The 23,644-nt window shown below is 36.2% G+C and overlaps 1 protein-coding gene and 1 pseudogene across 7 annotated transcripts in view; both read left to right on the top strand.

Moving 5' to 3' along the window:
- LCORL (ligand dependent nuclear receptor corepressor like) overlaps positions 1-23,644 on the top strand; it is a 131,737-nt gene that overhangs the window by 54,878 nt on the left and 53,215 nt on the right. The window lies entirely within an intron of this gene.
- LOC109389027 (heat shock protein HSP 90-beta pseudogene) lies at positions 20,879-22,983 on the top strand (annotated as a pseudogene).

Genomic DNA, 23,644 nt, shown 5'->3' with positions numbered 1-23,644 from the left:
TCTAGGTGACCCTATTTTACTCCTCTTTGGAATTATGTAACATTAGATATTTTTGGTTAAATTGTTAACTTTCAGGTTTTAATCAATAATATTGAAAATAGTCTTCATCTTTAAGAATGGAGGTGTTTGTTTAGGCTTAAGTGTTATGAGTTCTTTTATATGTTGAAATATGAGAATTTTCTGATTATAAGAATCATTAATATATTAAAAGGCCTAAAGGTAAAAACTATATTTTTGTAAGTGCAGGGAACTGAATTTTTTCCTGTTACTAAAGTACTTAGTGTTGAGAAATGGGCAATGTCTTTAAATTTTTTCCTCAAATTTTTCTGTTTGAACCAATATTAAAAATATTTTACATGCTTTCTTTCAGAATTTTATAAAATTAATGTAGAAATAAAAATAATTAATTTTTATTCTGCCAGTATATTTATACTTACAAGAAGAATTATGTTATCAGAGTTGTATCTCTAAGAGAACTAGAGGAAATATGCACATTTACACACATACACATAGTACTTCACTCATCTTAGAACTCATTACCCAGTTTCTTTTTCCTTTGAGTAATTTGTAATGATAGCTGGAATTATCAGTAACAATAACCTTTAATTTGTGATAGTATGGAGTTAACCTATGCTCCATTGTCCTATTAAGGAGTAATCAGTAAAAACTTGGTACTATTTCAGCTGATTCAAGCATCTGGGTCTACAAGAGGTCTCCTACCAGTGGTTGGGTGAGTGTTCATGATATTTAGTGACCTCTCCATTTGGGGATTTCTTGATTTTCTTCAGAGGATTTTGAAGGATCACAGAGTTTTTAAATGAAAGATTCTTATTAGTATTTTTGCTTTACTTCAGGTTTTATATTTGTTGATTTCTTCATTTGTAGTCCATCATAACTTTCCAGATTTAATTAAACATAAGGATTTTTTACTTGTTTAATTGGCTTTGTTTTTAATAAAATTATCTTCAGATATAGAGATTATATAGAGAGATTTTCAATATGGTTTGACTAGGATGAGACTAGAATAACAATATCTTGTAAATGGTCTTAACTTTTGTATTTGTTTAGTTAGTTCATTCTACCATTAACTCTACTTTGAAATAAAAGACAAAAAAAATGTGTTTAATTTAAAGACAGGAAATAATTATGAGTCTTTGGAGTAGCAAATAAAATGCTGATAAAGCATCTTGTTGATGAAGCTTTTATTTGATTCCTGAAAATTCCCAAACTTGGCCATTTTTAGGAATTCTGAATATTAGTAACATTAGTGTTACTGATACTTTAAATCTGTTACTATTGAGTTGTCGGAAAACTCATGACGCATTTTTGCAACGAAAAACAGAAAACATACGTCATGACTTTTCCGACAACCCAGTAGTTTTAGGAACATGCATGTTGATCATCTTGCCAAAACATAAAGAAATCATGTAATATTCTTATTGTAGCTTTTTTATTATCTTTCCTAACTATGGTTTTGGGGATAATGATAATAATTACAAGTTATTATTATTGAAAACTCACAACTTAGGATAACGATGATAATTGATGTCATCAATTATGATTGAGTACTAAGCCCTCTTCATGCCTTATCTCATTTAATCCAAAAACAATGTTAAGAGGTAGGTACCCTTGTAACCTTAACAGGCAGAGACAATGAAGTACAGAGAAATTGTGTCTTTTAGTTCTCTATGATGGACATTTGAGTCCTCAAGAAGAAATGTTCAAAGGTGAAAGGTGTTCTGTATAGGTACTTACTAGATAAATGTAGTACTAAGTAGAAAAACACTTTTTTAAGTACTAAGTAGAAAAACCCTATTCTCTACCACTTCGCAGCCTAGGACTAGAATTATTTTAATTAAATTAGACTAGAGAAGACCTATGAGAAATGTTCCATATTTCTCATAGGTTTCCAGTTTTCCTTTATATGAACTATGAACAGTTTTAGTTATTAGTTCCCTTATAGTATTAAATGATAAATCGGAGGAATTTATTACTTAAATTAAATACAGTTTTGACGATCCATTTAATTAGACACTAGTCAAAAATACTCTTTCAGGTTAAATAAATAGAATTGGGGTGGGGAAATTTTTAATACACAGATTAACTTTTAACTAGTTTTGTATTTTCTTTATTTTTTTTTTACTTTAAAAATTTTTTAGATTAAATTTCATCTAGAAGTTAACCCTAAAATTATCTAGAATGCTAGAGTAGAATGAAAGCTCCATAATAGCAGGGACTTTGTTTTGTTAATCGCAGAATCCTTCATTTCTACAGTAGCAGTGTCTTAATTTTTACCACATAGACTTTTGGAGTAAGTCATGGTGTGGAGAAATGAGGGGTTGGAGGGGGGATTATCTTACCTCCCAACTTCCAGAGATTGAGGAAAACCTGAATTCTCATCTAGGTGTTGACCCTTAGTATGTAAAATGGTACTTGTCACATCCTAGTTTTCAGTAAATATTTCTTGAATGAATGAGTACTAAAATAAAATGTCCAGATTATCTTCCAGTTTCTCTACATACTCAGAGGTTTTATTTAGTTCTTACATGTTCTGTTTGAAGAAGAAAATTATTTAGCACATGCATATAGTTTACCTTTCCCTACTTTGTATTTAAGTTTATTACTGTGTACAGTTTGAATATCAGTTTATTTGTTTAGAAATGTAATAAACATAGATATAAATGTAAAATGACTTTTCAAAGCTATCCCTATTAAATGTAAACGAAATTATTTTGACTTTTAGCTTCACATCCTCTGATCACCTGAAGCAGTACAAGTCACTGGTTTACGATTCAGGAAGATTTCTCATGTTTTATTTTTAAATTAAAGAAGGCTACTTGATTTGACTAAATTGGACAGAGTATGCACATAGTAGCTGAATGAATCATACTGCTAAGTATGTAATAAAATGAAACCTTCCTTAAAGTGCGTTTTTCCTGCTTTATCTTTTACCCCAAACACATTTAGCATTCATGTAGCTACTATGCTGGCCTTGTCTTTTCAAGGACTTCCTTTTTTTTTTTTTTAAAGATTTTTATTGGGGAATTGGGGGGATGGGAACAGTGCTGGGGAACAGACAAGTTGCTGTTGTTTTATTCTTCAGTCTAGTTGTGGAGGACGTTGCTTCACTGGCCCAAGTTGGCACATCATTGCGCTCTTTCTGGGAAAGGCAGATCAGTCGCCAGCTTCTGGACGGCTGCTCACTGCGGCTGCTGGCCACTCACGCTGGCTGCTGGCTACACACGGTAGCCCATGGCAACTCACTGCCACAGAGACTGCAGCCTACGCCGTCGCCGGTGACTCAGGGCAGCCCAGCTCCAGGTTGAGCTGTTGTTCAGCATCTTAGCTGTGGAGGGCAGTGTCAACTGGCCCTCATGTGGGATCCGAACCGGGGCCCTCTGGCGTCCCAAGCCAGCTCTTAACCAATGCGCCACTCGGCCGGCCCAAGGACTTTCTTGATGTAGTTGATGCAGTTAGTTGAAAGCTGCCATTAACCTATCCTTCCCCTTAAATTAATTGATAGCCAGGTTTTATATAAAGTTTTCTGAACACAGACCCTTTTCCTTTTAAATTCTTAATTTTTAAGCTTTATTCTATGGCATGTAATGAATATTAATACTGCTCACTAACCAATTGGGTTATGACTGATGATAAAGTATTTGACTTCATAGAAACAGTAGTGTTATTCTTCCAGACTGCTTTTCTCTAAATGCAGGCATCCTTAAGTGACTATGCAAATTTGACCTGATTTATTTAGCCCTAAGTGTTTCTTATACAAGTGTGCCTTTGTGATTCCATTGTGGTTGTACATTGAATTTCTCTTCTTTTTGGAATTCTCAGGGAGCTGTAGGTTAGTGCCATAAAATAATTCACATGCCATTATAGCCATACTCAGAAGTGTTCGTGAGAAGATTTTTCTTGCTTTGCCATATACCTGGAGGATACGAATAAAATTCTAAGAACACACTTAAAATTAAAACTGCATTTAAGATTTTTGCAATTCTGGGAAAAATCACCTTTCTTCCTGCAATACCATCCGTAGCAGGAATTAAAGGGCAACTGTCAGGTCACTCAGCATCACCTAGATTTTTATCTCCTTTTGTCTTTTTCTTTTTCTTTTTTTTTTTTTAATGTCAGTCTGCAATTTTTTTTTTTTAAGATTTTATTGGGGAATTGAGGGAGGGAAACAGTGTTGGGGAGTTGGGGAAGGGGACCAGCCAAGTTGTTCTTCAATCTTCGTTGTGGAGGGCGCCAGTCACCATCTGGCTTCCCGGCAGCAGCTCGTGGCCTCTAAGCTCAAGGTGCTGTGTTCAATCTTAGTTGCAGGTGGGCATAGCCACCATCCCATGCAGGAGTCAAACCAGCAGCCTTGTTGTAAGAGCGTGCGCTCTATCCACTGAGCCATTTGGGTGGCAGCTCAGCTCAAGGTGCCAAGTTCAGTCTTAGTTGCAGGTGGGCATAGCCCACCATCAAACAGGCAATCTTGTTACACCGTCTGAGCCATCCTGCCACCTTTTGGCAGCTCAGCGGCAGCTCAGCTCGGGCCGGGAATTGAACAGGCGACCTTGTTGCTCAGAGCTTGCATTCTTGAGTGAGCTCTTAACCAGCTGAGCCACTCGGCCGGCCCTCGAAACCTATGTATTTTTAAAAGATGCTTTTGTAGCCCTGCCCCTTTCTTTCCCTGAGTATGACTTTCTCCAAAGCAAGACTAGCGTATTGAACTTTATAAAACATTTCTGGTCCATGATTAGAGGAATTCATTCATTTAACCAAGATCCACTAAGCTTCCTTCTACATGCCTGGTATTGTTGCAATGAACCAAAGACAAAAAAACATCCCTGTCCTTTTGGGTTTTTATGTTCTAGTGAAGGGAGACAGTAAAGCAAGTAAATTATATTTGTAGTTGAATGTGTGTGCTCACACACAAGCACACACGCCCTTCAGACACATGCTGGAAAAATACAAATATATATGTGAGTGCTGTGGAAACAAATGGGGAGAGGAGCATAGGGAATATCAGAGTAGAGGTGGGATTGCAGTTTTATAAAGAGTAGTCAGATGACATTTGAGCAAAGATATAAAAAAATAATAATTAAGGTAGCAAACTACAGAAATCCTAGGGGAAATAAGTTTCAAGAGTTAAAAATATTAGTTTTGAAAAATTATAGATCAGGCATGTGTTAGGTAATGACTGCTCTCATTCTTCAGTTTTATAATTTTCCTTTTAAGACCAATCTAAAATTATAGAATTTTAAATCAGGTGGGGGATTTAGAGATTATTTGTCTCTGTTCCTTTACATACAAAGAAGTAACATTTAAGTAACTTGACCAAGGAACATGTACAATAATATAAATAAATAATGAAATAATGTAAGATTATTAGTGGTTGTCAGTAGCATATAGCAACATAATCAAAAAGGCATTTTAAAAATATTTAATTAATGGATTATAGAGTTGCCTGCCTGAAGTTTGATGGTAAGAAGAGATGGAGGCTTTAGTTTCTGTTGCTGTGGTGAGTAATGTTAAACCATAGTGAGCTGGTGAAATAGTGAACAGGTGTATTAAATGCCTGAGGTTCATCCATGTCTGAATGTCTGAACCGTCAGCTAAAGCCATGGAAAAGGCAATGGGATTTACAGATAAAAACAAAACCTGAAAAATGGGTGAACTATTTAAGTTCCATTCACTTGCAGTTTTTCAGCTCCTGGTCACTCCAGACTTCGCTTGCAGCTTCATTTTTTAATGTATGGATTCTTCTCATATCAGAATCAAACTCACTTGTAACAACACATTTTATACGCATGATCTAAAATTTATTTTAAAGATTTGGTATCAAGTATTTGTAACTTTGCCTAACTAATGGTGAGCATCGAGTTGAAAGATTTTCTGTCGTAAACTCTTCACTGTGATGTTACCATTCTTTAACTGTCCACTTCATTAAATCCAGCCTCCTTAACAAGTTGTAAGACTTTTTGCTTCACAGTCAACATTTCCTTTAACTTCTGGAAGTCAACAAAGAATGCTACGTTCTTTCATAATCTATTCATTGTGTGTTGTGATACTTTTTCCTAGTCCTGCTTGACTTAGAGTATCTTTTTATAAAAATTATTTCATAAATCCTACATCTAGAAGGGTCAAATGCATAAGCACCCCACAGCAGATATTTTACACTGAGTGTGATAAAAAAATCTATATCATGTGGGTATCTTTCCAATATTCTGCTTGGTCAGAACACACCCGATAGGGACCATGAGTTGGGAGATAAATGAATACACTGTCCTTTTAGTAGCTCTCAGTTTCTACATGTTTCCTATACTTTAAAGCATTTCTGCAAATAGAGCATGATTCTGTTTAAAAGATGTTTAATAATACAAAATAATGCTTGAGGTTTTAGACCTTAACTAATGTATATACTGTACTTATAGACTATTGAAGAGATTTTTAAGGGTAATTTTGATTCTGCAAAGTAACTTTTACCTTTCTTAATTGTAAATGTTATTTTATATCAGCTTAAGAATATTAATTTAGTAGATTTTGAACTCTGGAAGCAAAGAACATCTTAATTTTTATCTTTTCAGTTCCTTATAAACACTCTTATTTGATTTTTGAGTAGAGTTTTGGTCAGAGACATAACAGAAGACACTCTTCAACATGTGTTAGATATTGGCCACTTAATTTATGAAAAATTAAGTTATGTATTTTATTTATTTTAAAGATTTTATTGGGGAATTGGAAGAGGGGAACAATGCTGGGGAATCAGGGAGGGGGAACAGACAAGTTGCTGTCCTTTTGTTCTTCAGTCTAGTTGTGGAGGATGTTGCTTCACTGGCCCATGTTGGTATTGTGATAATTGTGCTCTTCCCTGGTGAGGTAGTCGCTCGCTGGCCATTGGACGGCTGCTCACTGCGGCTCACAGCAGCTCACGCCAGCTGCCAGCCAGCCCCACTGCAGCCTACGCCATTGCTGGTGACTCACGGCAGCCCAGCTCCAGGTCGAGCTGTTGTTCACCATCTTAGCTGTAGAGGGCGCAGCGTCACTGCCCCATGTGGGAACAGAACCGGTGTCCCTGCTGCTCAGAGCTCATGCTCCCAAGCCAGCTCTTAACCAGTTGAGCCACTTGGCCAGCCCCTAAGGTATGCATTTTAGGTATAAAGTGGTGAAAGATGGAATCTTTAAAAAATGATGTTCATGCACACTACATACATGTTTATGCTGGAATAACATGGCTCAGTTGCTGAACAAGTTTTAGGATATCATACAGCAATATGGTTCAAGAGTTTTGTCAAGTGGCCAGTTACATACAGGAGGAGCCTACTCAAAAGATGGTATATTGGTTAAGAGCTCGCTCAAGAGTTTGAGCTCTGAGCAACAGCGGTTTGATGCCCGGCCCGAGCTGAGCTGCTGCTGAGCTGCCAACAGGTGGCAGGATGGCCCGAAAAAAAAAAAAAAAAGAGATGATGTAAAAGTAGATTCCTGGTCAGCATTCATCTTCTCCATTACAGTATATTTAGACTGGATTCTTAAAATTTTGCTCTCTGAACTAAAATGTTTGTGAAGTAGGTTTAATTTTGTTTGTTTGTAAAAACTGATGTTTCCACATTCATTCAGTTCCCCTGCCACAAATTTTGTATGTTAGATGCTGTGAAAGTAAGGTTTGGTTTTTAAAAATTTCTTAGCAAATCTACATGTCTTAGAGGTCTGCTTTTCTCTGATTTTTTTCTTCTTTTTTCTTTTAAAATTTTGTGTCTTTAAGTTTTCAAGTTCTTCATGGTATTTACAAATTTTTAAACTAAACCCCATTTATTAGTTTATATACTTTAAAAACAGTGATTATTCCTGTCATCATGTACCTAAAAACAGCAGGTTGTAGATGACTTTAGAGTAACAACTACTGTGGCAGTTCTCTTGCCTACTGTTTTTTTGAAGATATACTTTTAAAGCATAAATATACAGAAATTGTATTGCCCTTGTAAATAATGCATCCTAAACTCTAATATAGAATTCTTAAAAATATGTTTCTTATTGGTATCCTAGCTATAAAACTTTAAACCTGATTGTAGCCTGACTGCAAATTTAAGACAGCTTAACCTACTAAATTGGGTGATATTAGAATCTCAAGATTAGGGCCTTTTAAGGGAAAAAAGAAAACTCTTAATGGTCAAGAAAATTAGCCAAGGACTGAAATATTTCATGTGTCCTGAATGAAAACAAAAAGGGAGGGGGGTTATGTTTCTGGTCAGCTATTTTTTTCCAGATGATATTTTTCAGATATTATAGTTTTATGGATGATAAACCCTAGTGTAAAAAACTGCCTGAGTTATAAGTCAGCCACTGAATCAGTCTACCTTCTCAACTCTTATAAAAGGTTGAAGTTCTGGCTTGTCATAATTTTGAATCTGATACTTTTAGTGTCTTGTCCTCACACAAAGATCATTTTTTAAATGCAATTTTTACAGAAATAGCACTTTGTTGAACATATTCTTATACATGAGCTTTCCTCTCTATTTCATTTAATATGATATAGTTAAAATTCTGCTTTAAAGAATTAACTATTCTCTATGGCACTTTGGGACCCTCGGTAGCTGATTAATTCTTTCTGAATTCCTCTTACATTATATAATAAGTCTAGGATTCTAGCAGAGGGTTTGATCAAATACTGTATTTGTGAAATGTGGTAAATTAGTTTTAGAAATTACCATCTCAACATTTTTAGCCTACATATAATTATGAACTATCAGCTACAGTTTACTATTTGCTAGTGGCTAATTATATATTATACCCACAGCTTGTACAAACTATTTTATAAAGTTTATTGGTAGGAACTCATTGATTTGTTATTATTGAGTAGCAATCATCCTCTGCCTTTCTTCATGTGAATTTATATTTTTATGTGTGTGTCTTAAGGAGAACTTAAAGTGTTTTGAGTGAAGTCTTCAAAAATGAGTTCCTTAGTAGAAGGGGCAAAGCATAATAAGCTTTACCATTGAACAGATATGGATTCAGATCTTGCCCCACCATATATTATGTGATTCCGAAAACCTACTTACCCCTTTTGTGATGTCGTTTTCTCATATACAGAAGAGGCATAATAATTGTAGATGTTTATACTCTGTTGTCTACCCTCACCCACCAAAAAAATACTTTTATTAAAACAGAAGATACTACTTCAGATTTTAGTGTTTTAATCATTGATAGATATACTGTGTGTTCAGTAGTAGCTTCTGGTGGAAAAAAGAATATGGGCAATAGAGTCAAGCCTATATGTGTTACTTGCTGGTTTTTTTCCCATTAAATAGCTGTGATATTGGTCAAGTGATTTAACTTAGTGATATTATATCACTGTGAAGATCAATCTGATGTAAATGAAACAGCTAGCTTAGTGCCATATTGCTTTTGATTCTCTTATGATCTTAGACCTCCTGTATTCTACTTAGGAATGTTGAAACTGAAGACCAAATGAACCTCAAATACTCCTCCAAGAAATATGTAATCTTTACATTATCCTTCCATAGTAGATTGCTAGAGAGCAGAAGATAATGTATTCTTTCTCAGTGTCTCTTTTATTACCCTGAGCAAGTATTATAGTTATATATAATCTCGATAATTGATTTTTAGTAACTTTACTTATAGCGATGAAAGGTAATCTTTAGGTAGAATATAGTTCTGTGCCTCTAGCTATCCCTATCCCATTATTTTCTAGATGAACAACCTTTTAAAAAATGCTTGTTAATAGTAATTTATTTGCATTTTGTTTAGAGTTTCATTTCCTTTAAAATTTTTGGTAATAAAATAAGAAAGCAACATTTGTGAGGGCCTTTTATGATTCAGTAGCACGAAAGAGCAATATTAATCTTGCTAGTTAAGTATTAAGCCTCGCTCCTCAGTTTACCTTTTTGCCTGTTACTGTAGCAATTAGATATTCTAAATGATCTTGTCATGCCAGAGAACAGTACATTTAAATCCTATAGTAGTCCATGGTACTCCTTACCAAACTTAACTTATTTAGAATAGTTTTTAACTTTATTTGGGTTTCAGTCTATTGTTAAAGCGTTAGATTTTCTTTGGTAGGGAGTCTCTTTTTTAATACTTTTACTTTGTTTTCCACTTATTCCCAGATGCCTCAGCTTTAGCAGATCTAAAAGCTTGTCTGGAGATATTGGTCTCTCTCCGAGTGCCACATTGGTTACAGGGGGTATGTTCTACAAACACTTGTGCCTTCCCCATCCATAATTCCCCAATAATATCCTCTGGACCAATAACGTCTAAGCTCTGTTTAAGGTGGCTGTGATGGAAATAAGGCATTATCGAAAGAAACAACTACTTCGTTGGGCCAGAGGCTGATACTGCTTAATAATAGCAAGTGCGATAGCTACTGAGGAGACAGAAAAAGACAGCCTATTATGGGAAATGTCTCAGCATTCCAAATAATTTCTAGTCAGGTTTTTACTACAACACACATTATTGTGTAGAGAGATTTGAGCATAGAGATAATATATGTATTATGGAATAACTTGACTGACTGCATCCCTGTAAGAGAAAAATGGTTTACTCCTGCTCAGAATCGTAGTAGAGTGTTTCAGATCTCTAGGGTAGCAGTTAGGCCAGGCGAAAGGCTTGTGCCAATATTATTCCTCTGTTCTGACCTTGGCTTGCATGGCAGAATATAAAAGTAGATTGTATAAGAATGGAAGCTGGATGATGCAGGATGTGAGTGGAATGTCTGGTACGTAGAATGATTATTGTATTGGCAGTCTGTGGTTATGGTGGTTATCAAGCGATTCCTAATGGGGATACATTTTTAAAAATTAGTTTAAATACAATTGTTATTTATTTTATTTTTCTGAAAATATTCAGAAACCTCTCAATCTTTTCTACCTTACTTTGCTTAGCATGCTGTTGGTCTGTCTGACCTTCTCTCTTGTTCTACTTCACAATTGTAAGAAATGAAGCAGTGACTCTAATATTTTATCATTGCAGTTTAAAAATAGCATATGTTGTTTTACTGTTATAATTTCCATGATTTTGTTTTATCAAGTTTTTCTTTCTCTTTAATTTTACTTCCTAGCTCAGGGGTTCTTAACCTAAGATACTCCCCATCAAGTTCATGGGTAGGATTTTCTTGGGCTCATGAATTTGAATGGGGAAAAAAATGACATCTTTATTTTCATTAATCCCTACTGAAATTTAACATTTCCTTCAAATATAAATGTTGACAACAAACAACAGTAGCATTAGTAATACCTGTTCTAGCAATAAGTATCATAGATATTTTCATGTCATATTATATCTTACATTATTGTTTATGTTCTCACTGCTTTGAAATTATGGTAGACGTTATACTTACTACTATATTTTTTATATTTTAATGTTTTAAGGGAAAAGCACATATATCTCAATTAAAAATATTTTTGACAATTATATTTCAATATAGTTGGTTTCTTTTGTAATTCTATATATTTGTACATTGAAAACATGATTCTGAAAAGCAGCCCATAGTTTTCACCACATTGCCAAAGGAGTCTGCACAACAAGGGATAAGAATCCTATCTACCCCCTTTACTATTTGATCTTCACGCTGTCCCCAGAATGTTATTCCTTAAGGACTGTGTCCTCAGAATTTATATAACATACATTTGTATATTTATCTACATATACGTATCCCCCCATCTCACCCCCTCACCTGGCTTCAACACTTAACCTGTGTTATAACCCACAGCCTCTCTCTTGAGTTCCATACTATTTTCTAGACATATGCGGGGGGAATTTTAAGTGCAGCAAATCTAAGCTAAACTTATTTTCCTTTTTAAATGTTCATTTTCCTATGTTCCCCATTAATTAGTGCCATTGACATCTTTCCACTCACACAGGATTAAAATGCAAGAATCATTTTTTATTTTTTTGTTCATTCTTACCTGCTCTGAAAAGTTATTAATAAGTCTAGGGATTATTAATAAGGCTGCTATGAACGTTCTTACACTTCTTGGACACTTGTTTCATTTCTGTTAGGAAAAACCATAGGAGTGAAATTGCTGGGTCATAGTGTCAATGCATATTTAAAATATGTTAGAAACCTGCCCAAACTGCCAACCCATTCTACAAAATGTATCATTTCACAGATTCATTAGAAATGCATGAGTTCTAGTTGCTCCAGATACCTGTCAGCAACTATTGCGACCACCTGATTTGAGATCTCATTTGCTTTGCACTGCATTTCCCTGATAACTGAAATATAGAGCGCTTTTTCATCTTATGGGTAGTTTCTATATCTTTTTTAAAAAATCAGTTGAAGTCATTTGCTCATTTTTAGTTGTGTTGTTAGCTTTTTGTTGATTTGTACATGTTCTTTTTAAATTTTGAATACAAGTTCTTTATTGGATCGTTAGGAATGTTTTGTTTGTGGAACAGTGCTTTAACCTTGTTTAAGTACCTTGGACTTCCTAATTCTTTCAGCTTGTGGAGTTGAAGGTACAGTTTTGATATCTTCCACGTGGTAGCTAAAGAAACTAGACGCATAGACGAAACTAAAGACTAAGATAACTAAGAAAATTTTTAAAAAGGGATCTCTGAAAAGCTGAGAGAGGCTTGGCAACTTTACTTTTATGAGGTGAGCTTTATAAACTTGTATGTGTATGTATTAAGTGTTTTGTATAACAAATTAAGCTTTAAACACATTTACAAAATGAAATAAAATTGTATTCCTGAGATCATTATTAGATCTATAAACAGTTTTAATTTGTGATGTCCAGGTAGTCCAGTTAGACGGCTGGAAATTTGAAATTGTAAGATTAAAATCTTTTTTTAGTTCTGCCATATAAAAATATATAACCTCATTCAAAGATGATATTAAAATTCTAAATATGTGGCAAATTTATAAATGTGAGGTCCAAGTCAAATGACTTCTGGCTGCTTCAATGCTAGATACAGACCAGATTTTGTTCCACTTTATCACTCTTTATTTTTATTTGACAAATATGTAGCTAGGCTTACCCATTATAAATTGATACTTAATATAATGACTTAGGAATTTCTTTTTTTTTTTTCTTTTTTATACGGCTTAGCTTTATCTCTTAATTATGGGGGCAGGAGTGTGTGCTGCTGTTTGTCTTCTGGTGTTCTAAGTGTTACACTTGTTAATATTTTTTCCTGGTAAATGATAGGCAGAGGAAAAGAAATCTAAGTCTCTAAGGTTTTCTATTTATTGCTTCTATCACAAGAAATTTTAGTGAAAGTAAGGATGGAATCATTAATGAAAATCAGTTATTCTTTTAATCTCACAGATTCAGTTAGTCGTGTTCTTACATTCTGTTCTTACAAATGCTTTTAAAAAATATATTAATACTACTCTATAATGATGAATTATCTTTTTCTGATAATATAGTGCAGTAGTTGCAAAAGGTAGCATTTGTCTATTAATAAACCTTTCTTTTTTGATAATTTATTTTTAATCCCCCCCTCTCTCCCCTCCTCCCCCCTCCCAGCCAGTTTGGTACCATGTGGATGCTAGAGCGTGTTTTGTTGAAATACAGCCGAAGTATGTTACAGCATGCTGGGAAAACAGTTTCAATAGAGTGTTGGCAAAACTTGCTGAAAACTTTAAAATGATTACAATATTATCCCAGAGCATTGTTAGTCTGGCAATTAAGGAATAGACACGACGGATAGAGACCCAACCTGCGATGAGAATGAATACCTCTGAATTGTTCAGGAAGATTAAAAGGACATTGGATATATATCATTTTATAATTTCTTTAACTTTATATGTAAATGATATGTGATTATAAAACTTATATAATGAATTGTGAAATTATTACAAGATAATATAAACTGACCTATGCACACCAAGCATGTTGGTTTATAATATGTATTTTTTGAATTTAATCTAATCTGTGTATACTTCTGTTCATGGTCATTGGGAACCTTCTGTAATATTGGATGTGAAGGGAGGTTTGGAATTGAATGGAAACTAGAATCTTCTTTTCTAATTAAACTAAGTTATTACACAACCCCTACCGAGCAAATAGAGACATTTCATTCATGTGACTCCTGAGACTGGTGGGGGTAAAATTAGAAACATATATAAAAAAAGGAAAGGGGTGGATCAAGTTTTTCTTCATTTTTTATAAAATATAGGTCTTCCTCTTTATATGAACTCTCGTTATCTGAACTCAGGAATTGAATAAATTCAGATAAATTTTCAAATAAATTTCTTATTATTGAAAACTCAGGAAACAAATAGATTCAGATACTGCAATATCCTTGGAACCTGAACTTGTTCTTCAAATTATGTGAATTCAAGGACCAAGTAAATTTGAATAAGGAGTGAAACTTGTACCATTGTTGTAAATACCACATGGTCTGGTAGAAAGAGTACAATCTGGGAGATAGGAAACTGGTGTTCTAAGCTCTGCCATTATATCTCTTTTGATCTTTCTGGGTTTTCGTTTCCTTTTCTGTAAAATTGCAAGGTTGAATTAGATTCTGTCCCTCAGCCTGGTATATCCTGAAACCTAGCTGGTAGAAGTCCAGAAGCTGTTTCGACATTTCAGAAAGCCCAAAAAAGTCATATGTCTACTTGCAGTAATACTATAAACCAAAAAAAGTTTCTTTGTATTTGGTTCAGATTGCTGTTTCTTCATAAAAATTACCTGACAAAACAACTTACGTTTTATATGGCATGTCTTTGAATTAAATTTAATAGAGAATTAAATTATAAAAGATTGGGAATCACTATGCTATATAGGTTATCTAATGAGGTGTATTTCCCAACGTGTAAGTGACCATAGCTTACTCTTACAAATTAAGATTAATACATTTATTTCTGGACAAATCAGAAATCCATCAATGGCCATATGTTTGTATTACATAGTAATGTGAAGTGGGCTTTCAGGGAGCTCACTTCTAATATTGGTTTTCAGTTCTTGTGTACCTAGACTTTATTTCATTCCGTTTCTGATGTTCCACAACTACAGTTAAACTATGTTCTAAAAATTTACCGATTAATTCATATGGAACTCTGAGTAGTACTTTTTCTTAGAAATAAATGTTAAATAGTAATTCTCCAGTATACAGAAGCCTATAATGGTAATTAAAGGTTAATATACTTGTTTATATTGCTATTTCAGCTGCATGCTGCCATAGTTGATAATATTTTTTCTGAGAATTACATTCTAAATTTGGAAAAATAAGGATACGTTTTACTCTTCTCTCCAGATACGTCTTTGATACCCGCTTCTGCGCCTTCTCCCCTATCCCCACTAAAGTGGCAGTATATAGTATTTGGTTTTCATTAATGGGTAAAAGTATGTAATAACCAGTAATACCCTGTATAATAAGATCACGTTAAAGTGACATAAATTAATAATATGGGGGAAAAGATTGTTTTTTATAAGTCAGGGTTACCTCATTTGTTCTCTATAAAACTGCATGCATATTTAATATGTCAGTTTGAATGCTACTGGGTGGATAAGCCATAGTTACTTGGTGGGTATTAACATGTTTTCACCCTCTGTTTTTTAGAAAGACATGATATTTTTTTTGGTCCCAGCTTGAGAAGGATATAAGGTTTTAAATGCATTGGTGCCACATTCACTGAGTGCTTTTATTTAGCCTATGGAGACAGACAGTTTACTAATGAGATATTTGCTCACTAGTAGTCAATAAGTGTCAAATGGATGTGCTATGTAGTTGTTAAAATGTGAGTTGTAATTTGGTTTTGAAATAGCTTAATATAGTGCCTTCTTTACTAACCCATACTGTAGAACGGCTGTTGCTCCGTAATCTGCTTTCCTAGATTTCCGTGATTATTTACCTACTTATAGAACGAAATAATTTGCATCTAAATTTAGTTGTCTGTACCAATCTTTTTTTCAAAAGCATCATATTATTCATTCATGAATAAATACAATCTCAAAGCATGTGTCCACATCAAGACTAAGCATTATGAATAGTATAATGCATCTTGTAAATCCTTGTTCTAAAGGATCTCTGGTGCCATCTACTGAATAGTTTTTTAAAGGAAGAAAAGTAAGTGAAATCAAATGAATTTTTCACTTAATCAGATTCCTTGTTTTGCTTTTTGACTTAATAGAGCTTATTTTTTAGAACAGTTTTAGGTTTACAGAAACGATCAAAAAGAACAGAGCATTCCCATACAGTCATCTTTCCCCCTCAGTTTTACCTATTAATACCTTTCAGTGGTTTGTTATACATTATTATTATTTAAATAAAGCTCATAGTTTACATTAGGTTCCCTCTGTTTGCTGCACAGTTGTGTGAGTTTCGCCATATATACAATTTGATGTATCTACCATTACAGTGTCATACACAAAAGTTTCACTGCCCTAAAAATCCCCTGTACTTTTACCTATTCATCCCTCCATCCCTTGCCCCAAACACTGATCTTTTTACTGTCTCCATCGTTACACTTTGTTCCAGAACGTCATATATTTGGAATTATACAGTATGTAGTCTTTTTAGATTAGTTTCTGTCACTTAGCAATATTCATTTAAGGTTCCTCTATGTTTTTTTGTGGCTTGGTAGCTCATTTTTTTTTATTACTGAATAATATTCCATGCTGTGGGTATACCAGTTTGTTTATCCATTCATCTATTGAAGGACATCATAGTTGCTTCCAATTTTTACCAATTATAAGTAAAGTTGCTATAAATATTCACAGGTTCATGTATGGACCTATATTTTCAACTCATTTGGGTAAATATCTAGAAGTGCAATTCCTGGATCCTCTGGTAAGACTGTTGAGCTTTGTAAGAAGCTGTCATATTGTCTCCCCATGTGGCTGTTTTGCATCCCTACCAGCAATGTATAAGAAGTCTCATTGCTTTTCATCCTTCTCAGCATTAGCTATGGTCAGTATTTTAGATTTTAGCCTTTCCAATGGGTGTGCAGTGGTATCTCATTATTGTTTTAATTTATAATTCCTGAATGACATACACTAGTGAGTGTATTTTCATATGCTTATTTGCTATCTGCGTATCTTCTTAGGTGAGTTATCTGTTCACATCTTTTGCCCATTTGTTGTATTGGGTTGTTCATTTTCTCATTGTTGAGTTGTAAGAGTTGTTTGTATGTTTTGAACATAAGACCCCTTTATCAGGTTATGCAAGCATTTTCTCTGTGGCTTGTCTTTTCATTCTTAATAGTCTTTCACAAATCAGAATTTTTAAAATTTTAATGTAGTCCATCCTATTTTTTTTCATGTATCATGCTTTGTTGTTTTATTTAAAAAGTCCACCAAGATTTTCTTCTATGTTATCTTCTAGTGGTTTTATAGTTGTGTTTTACATTTACATATATGACCTATTTGGAGTTAATTATTGTGAAAGTGGTAAGGTCTGTGTCTGGGTTCTTTCTTTACTTGTAGTTGTCTAGTTGTTCTAAAACCGTTTGTTAAAAAAACTGTCCTGGGCCGGCCGAGTGGCACGATGGTTAAGAACTCGCTTGGGATGCCAGAGGGCCCCGGTTCGGATCCCACATATGAGGGCCAGTGACACTGCCCTCCACAGCTAAGATGCTGAACAACAGCTCAACCTGGAGCTGGGCTGCCGAGAGTCGCTGGCGACGGCGTAGGCTGCAGTCCCTGTGGCAGTGGGTTGCCATGGGCTACCGTGTGTAGCCAGCAGCCAGCGTGAGCGGCCAGCAGCCGCAGTGAGCGGCCGTCCAGAAGCCGGCGACTGATCTGCCTTGCCAGGGAAGAGCGCAATGATGGTGCCAACTTGGGCCAGTGAAGCAGCGTCCTCCACAACTAGATTGAAAAACAAAACGACAGCAACTTGTCTGTTCCCCTTCCCCTAATTCCCCAGTACTGTTCCCATCCCCCAATTACCCAATAAAAAAATCTTTAAAAAAAAAAAAAAAAACTGTCCTTTCTCCATTTTGATTATCTTTTGCTCCTTTATAGAAAACAGATTGACTATGAGGTATGATCAAACAATACAGTGAATGTTTAAATAAAAACATGTAATATAGTAAAAGACACATTGCCATTAATATCACTCAAAATAGTCCCTCTCGCTTTGAACACACTTATCCCATCATTCTTGCTACTTTCTGAAGCAATTCTGGAAGTCCTCTTTCGTGAGTGTCTTTAGTTGCACTATCATGGCTGCCTCGATGTCCTGAATCATTTTGACTTTGGGAAAGAGCCAGAAGTCGCATGGTGCCAGATCTGATAAATAAGGTGAATGATGACACACCGTAATGTTTTCATTTGACAGAAATTGCTGTATACCAGAAGTGATATGTGACACAGAGCATTGTCATGATGGAGGGTGATTGACAGCGCACTTTAAAACACATCTTTTCTCAACCATAGCTCACACCCAACTGACTGCACTGAACAAATTGAAACTTGTCACACACTGTTACTAAGGTTCAATGCACCGCTTCCCGTATTGAAGATCCCTGCCTTTCCTTTGGATAGCACTCGGCAGCAGCATTCACCATATTTTGTGATCACAACAGAAAGGCTCTGTGTCACACATCGCTTCTGGTACAGCAATTTCTGTCAAATAAAAACATTATGGTGTGTCCTCATCCACCTTATTCACCCGATCGGGCACCTTGCGACTTCTGGCTCTTCCCCTAAATCAAAATGACCATGAAACATAAACATTTTGAATCGATTCAGGACATCAGGCAGCCATGACAGTGCAACTAAAGACATTCACCAAAAAGGACTTCCATAACTGCTTCAGAAAGTTGCAAGAACAATGGGATAAGTATGTTTGAAGTAACGGGCAGTATTTTAAGGGGGATTAATGGCAATGTGTCTTTTACTGTAATAATTTTTTTTAGTTAAACTTTCACCATATTGTTTGATCACACCTCATATACTTTATTCTCAAGTGTACATGGAACGTTCACAAAAAAATTTTGTATACTAAGTCAAGAAATCCTAAACAAGTTCTTTAAAGTGGAAGCAATACAAAAAAAAAAAAAACCCAAACATTTTTTTCATCAAAATGCAATAAAGATAGAAATGAGGAACAAAAAAATATATAATAAGTCCTGTCCACCTGCAATGTAAACATTCTTTTAAACAACTTTAGGGTGAAAGGAAAGAAAACAAAATTGTAGAATTTCTAAAACATACTAATAATGAAAATGCTTATCTCCTAAGAATCTAGGGAATACAGTTAAAACAGTGATTAGACAAATAGTCACGGTCTTTAATATTTTATCAACAAAGAGTGAGAATCAAATTCTTATAAAAAAATAAAAAGCACCTAGAGAAAAAGCACAAAATAAATCAGAATAAAGAACAAAGAAAGACATAATAAAGATTAAAGAAAAAATTAATGAGGTGGGAGAAAACTATTAGGACTAAAAAATAAATACAACAACTTGCTTGTTCTTTGAAATACTCAACAAAACAGATAAACCACTGGTTAACCAATTGGCCAGGAACAGGAAAGGGTAGTGAAGAGGGAGAAAAGAAAAATCAAATATACAAGATGTGACAAGATAGAAATAATCATTGAAACAGAATTTTAAAAGTCATAAGATTGTATTTTGTACAACTTAGGTGAAATGAATAATTACATAGGAAAATCCAGTTTACCAAAATTGTCTCTGAATAGAAAAAGCTTAATCTGGCCTTTTTTTTAAGAGCTAGAAAAAAATTTTAAGAAAGCTCATCAGAAACACCTAGCCCAGAAGATGTAAAAGTTAGATTTTACCAAAGCTTCTAAGATCAGCTAATCTCAATGTTCTGTAAATTTTTCCAGAAAAGAAAAAAGAAAGTTCCCAAATTATTTTTAACATTATGATATTGATCTAGAGCTTTCTGGACCAGGGGATCAGCAAACTTTTGAGACGAAGAGCCAATCCTGTTCCTGACAACAATTTAAAAATTATTCGAGACCCATAAAACAAATGAAATAACCATTATGTGAATAATATCCTTTTAAAATTTTATAAATGAAACTATGATAGTTTTATTTTCATTTTCAGTTTTACTTCAGAGCCACACATATGTACCCACGGAGCCACATGTGGCTCGCGAGCCTCAGTTTGCTGACCCCTGATCTAAACCAAAATCTCATATAGTTCACATACAGCTACAGAACAACCTCACATCGATATGAAAATATCAAACAGAATTCTACAATACGGTAAGAAAATAATACATCATGGTCAGGTGAGAATTTTTCAGTAGTGCAAAATGGTTGTTTTAGGAAATCCATTAATATAATCCACCTTTTAATGTAAGAAGGAACAAAAAAATGCACTGATGTTGTAAAGACCCTCGACAAAATTCAACACATGTTCCTGCTAAAAGTAGCCTATAAAAAAGGAATTGAGGGCCGGCTGAGTGGCTCAGTTGGTTAAGAGCTCACTCAAGAGTTTGAGCTCTGAGCAACAGCGGTTCAAGTCCAGCCCGAGCTGAGCAGCCGCTGAGCTGCCAACAGGTAGCAGGATGGCTCAGCTAAAAAAAAAAAAAAAAAGGAATTGATACATATTTCTTTAACATGCTAAAACACATATACCCTAGTTTAAATACAGCATAACACTTAATATGGCAACACAGGCAGCATTCTCACCAAAATTAGAACAATACAGGATTGTCCTCTGTCTGCACTATTTAACATTGTGTTGGAGGTTTGGGCTTGTGCAATTAGACAAGAGAAAACTGTTTAGATTCATAAGAATTGGAAAAGAAGAAATATGACTAGTTCTCATTGCAAATGATAATAGAAAAACAAGAGCTTTGATAATAAAACTAATTCAAACAGTAAAAGAAATCAGTGAAGTATCAAGATAGAAAATGAATAATCAATGACTTTCATGTACACATAATCAGTTGATGTAATGCCATTTACAATAATAAAAAAAAGACAACTTGAGTCACCCACACGCATGCTTCTTGCCATGTGTGAGCCAGACACAGCCCCTGCCCACCCTGCTCTCTGGTACTTGAATCTCTTCACCTTTGAGATGCCCGAGACTTTTGTCTTCCAGGCAGAAATTGCCCAACCCATGTCTTTCATACCAATACCTTCTATTCCAATAAGGAAATTTTCCTTCAGGAATTGATCAGTAATGCTTCTGATGCTTTGGATAAGATATACTATGAGAGTCTTCCTGACCCTTCCAAGTTGGAGAGTCATAAACAGCTGAAAATTGACATCACCCCAATACCCAGGAACGCACCCTGACTCTGGTGGACACAAGCATTGGCATGACCAAAGCTGATCTCATAAATAATCTGGGAACCATTGCTAGGTCTGGTACTAAAGCATTTATGGAACGCTCTTAAGACTGGTGCAGACATCTCCATGAATGGACAATTTGGTGTTGGCTTTTATTCTGCCTACCTGGTGGCAGAGAAAGTGGTTGTGATCACAAAGCACAATGATGATGAGCGGTATGCCTGGGAGTCTTCTGCTGGGGGTTCCTTCACTGTATGGAGCTGACTTTTGTACCCATTGGCCGGGTACAAAAGCGATCCTTCACCTTAAGGGAGACCAGAGTACTTTGAGGAGAAGCAGGTCAAAGAAGTGGTGAAGAAGCACTAACAGTTCATTAGTTATCCCATCACCCTTTTATTTGGTGAAGGAATGAAAGAAAGAAATGAGTGATGAAGCTGAGGAAGATGAAAATAATGAGGAGAAGCCCAAGATTGAAGGTGTAGGCACAGATAAGGAAGATGTTAGTGCTAAGAATAAGAAAAAGAGAACAAGATTAAGTAGAAATACGTCCATCAGGAAGAACTGAACAAGACCAAGGCCATGTGGACCAGAAACCCTGATGACATCACCCAGGAGGAATATGGAGAGATCTAGAGCCTTACCAATGACTGGGAAGACCACTTGGCAGTCAGGCACTTCTCTGTAGAAGCTCTGCTCTTCATCCCCCATCAAGCTCCTTTTGACCTCTTTGAGAACAACAACAAGAAAAAAACATCAAACTCTGTCTGCCATCATGGACAGCTGTGATGAGTTGATAGCAGAGTCTCAGCTTCATCATTGCATGGTCAGCTCTGAGGACCTGCCCCTGAATATCTCCCAAGAAATGCTTCAGCAGATCTTACATTTTATTCATTACAGCATTGTTAGGAAGTGCCCTGAGCTATTCTCTGATCTGGCAGAAGACAAGGAAAACCATAAGAAATTCTGTGAGGCATTGTCTAAAAATATAAAGCTTGGGATCCATGAGGACTCTGCTCAGCGATGCCTTTCTGAGTATCACACCTCCCAGTCTAGAGATGAAATGACCTCTCTTAGAAGATGTCTCTCGCACAAGGGAGACCCAGAAGTCCCTCTGTTACATCACTGGTGAAAGCAAAAGGCAGCTTGCTGACTTTGCGAGTACGGAAGTGGGGTTTCGAAGTAGTGTATATGACAAAGCCTGTCAATGAGTACTGCATGCAGCAGCTCAAGGACTTTGACAGGAAGAGCGTGGTCTCAGTTCCCAAGGAGGGCCTGGAGCTAACTGAGAATTCTGGGGAGAAGAAAATGGAAGAGAGCAAGGCCACATTGGGGAACCTCTGCAAACTAATGAAAGAAATCTTGTATAAGAAGGGTGAGAAAATGACAATTTCCAATAGGCTATGTCTTCATCCTGCTGCATTGTGATGAGCAGTTATGGCTGGACAGCCAACTTGGAGTGGATCATGAAAGCCTGGGCACTTTGGGACCACTCTACGATGGGCTACTTGATGCTCAAAAAGCATCTGAAGATGAACCCCGACCACTCCATTGCAGCAGAAGGCGGAGGCGGACAGGAATGACAAGGCTGTCACAGACCTGTGGTCCTGCTGTTAGAAACTGTGCTGCTCCCCTCTGGCTTCTCACTTGAGGATCCCCAGACCCACTCCAACCACATCTACCACATGATCAAGCTAGGCCTAGGCACTGATGAAGATGAGTGACAGCGGAAGAGCCCAGTGCTGCTGTTCCTGAAGAGAGTCCCGCCCCCTGGAGGGTGGTGACGATGCCTCTCACATGGAAGAAGTAGATTAGGAGTTTGAACCTGCGGACCTTGTGCCCTCTATGTAGTGTCTCTGTGGCTCCCCCAGCAGCCCTGAGTGGCCCTGGCCCACCTGGTTACCTCTGCTGATGTCTAGTGGGTTTTTTCTCTCCTTTCTGCCAAGGCAGGATACAAGGGCCTCAAGCCTTCCCTTCCCATATTTGACATTGGGTTTGGATGTTGTGTGTTGTCAGGGGCGGGGAGGGGTGGGGGATGTTATTTTATTCTGAAATTAAAGCATGCAAAATTTTAAAAAGACAAATACTTTGGAATAAACATACAAGCAATTTCAGTTTTCCCTACGTAAATACATAAATTTAATATGATCCCTTTAGAAAATCACCCCTTTACCCCATACTTGGAGCTAGCATGTGAAAATACATACATGCAAAAATAGATTTTTAAAAAGATCTGGCCCGGGCCGGCCGAGTGGCGCGATGGTTAAGAACTCGCTTGGGATGCCAGAGGGCCCCGGTTCGGATCCCACATAGGAGGGCCAGTGACAGTGCCCTCCACAGCTAAGATGCTGAACAACAGCTCAACCTGGAGCTGGGCTGCCATGAGTCGCCGGCGGCGGCGTAGGCTGCAGTCCCTGTGGCAGTGGGTTGCCATGGGCTACCGCGTGTAGCCAGCAGCCAGCGTGAGCGGCCAGCA

The sequence above is a fragment of the Hipposideros armiger genome, unplaced genomic scaffold (genome assembly GCF_001890085.2).
Source record: "Hipposideros armiger isolate ML-2016 unplaced genomic scaffold, ASM189008v1 scaffold_217, whole genome shotgun sequence".
NCBI classification, from domain to species: Eukaryota; Metazoa; Chordata; class Mammalia; order Chiroptera; family Hipposideridae; genus Hipposideros; species Hipposideros armiger.
The sequence above is the reverse complement of the archived record's forward strand: the minus strand, read 5'-3'. Positions and strand labels throughout refer to the sequence as shown.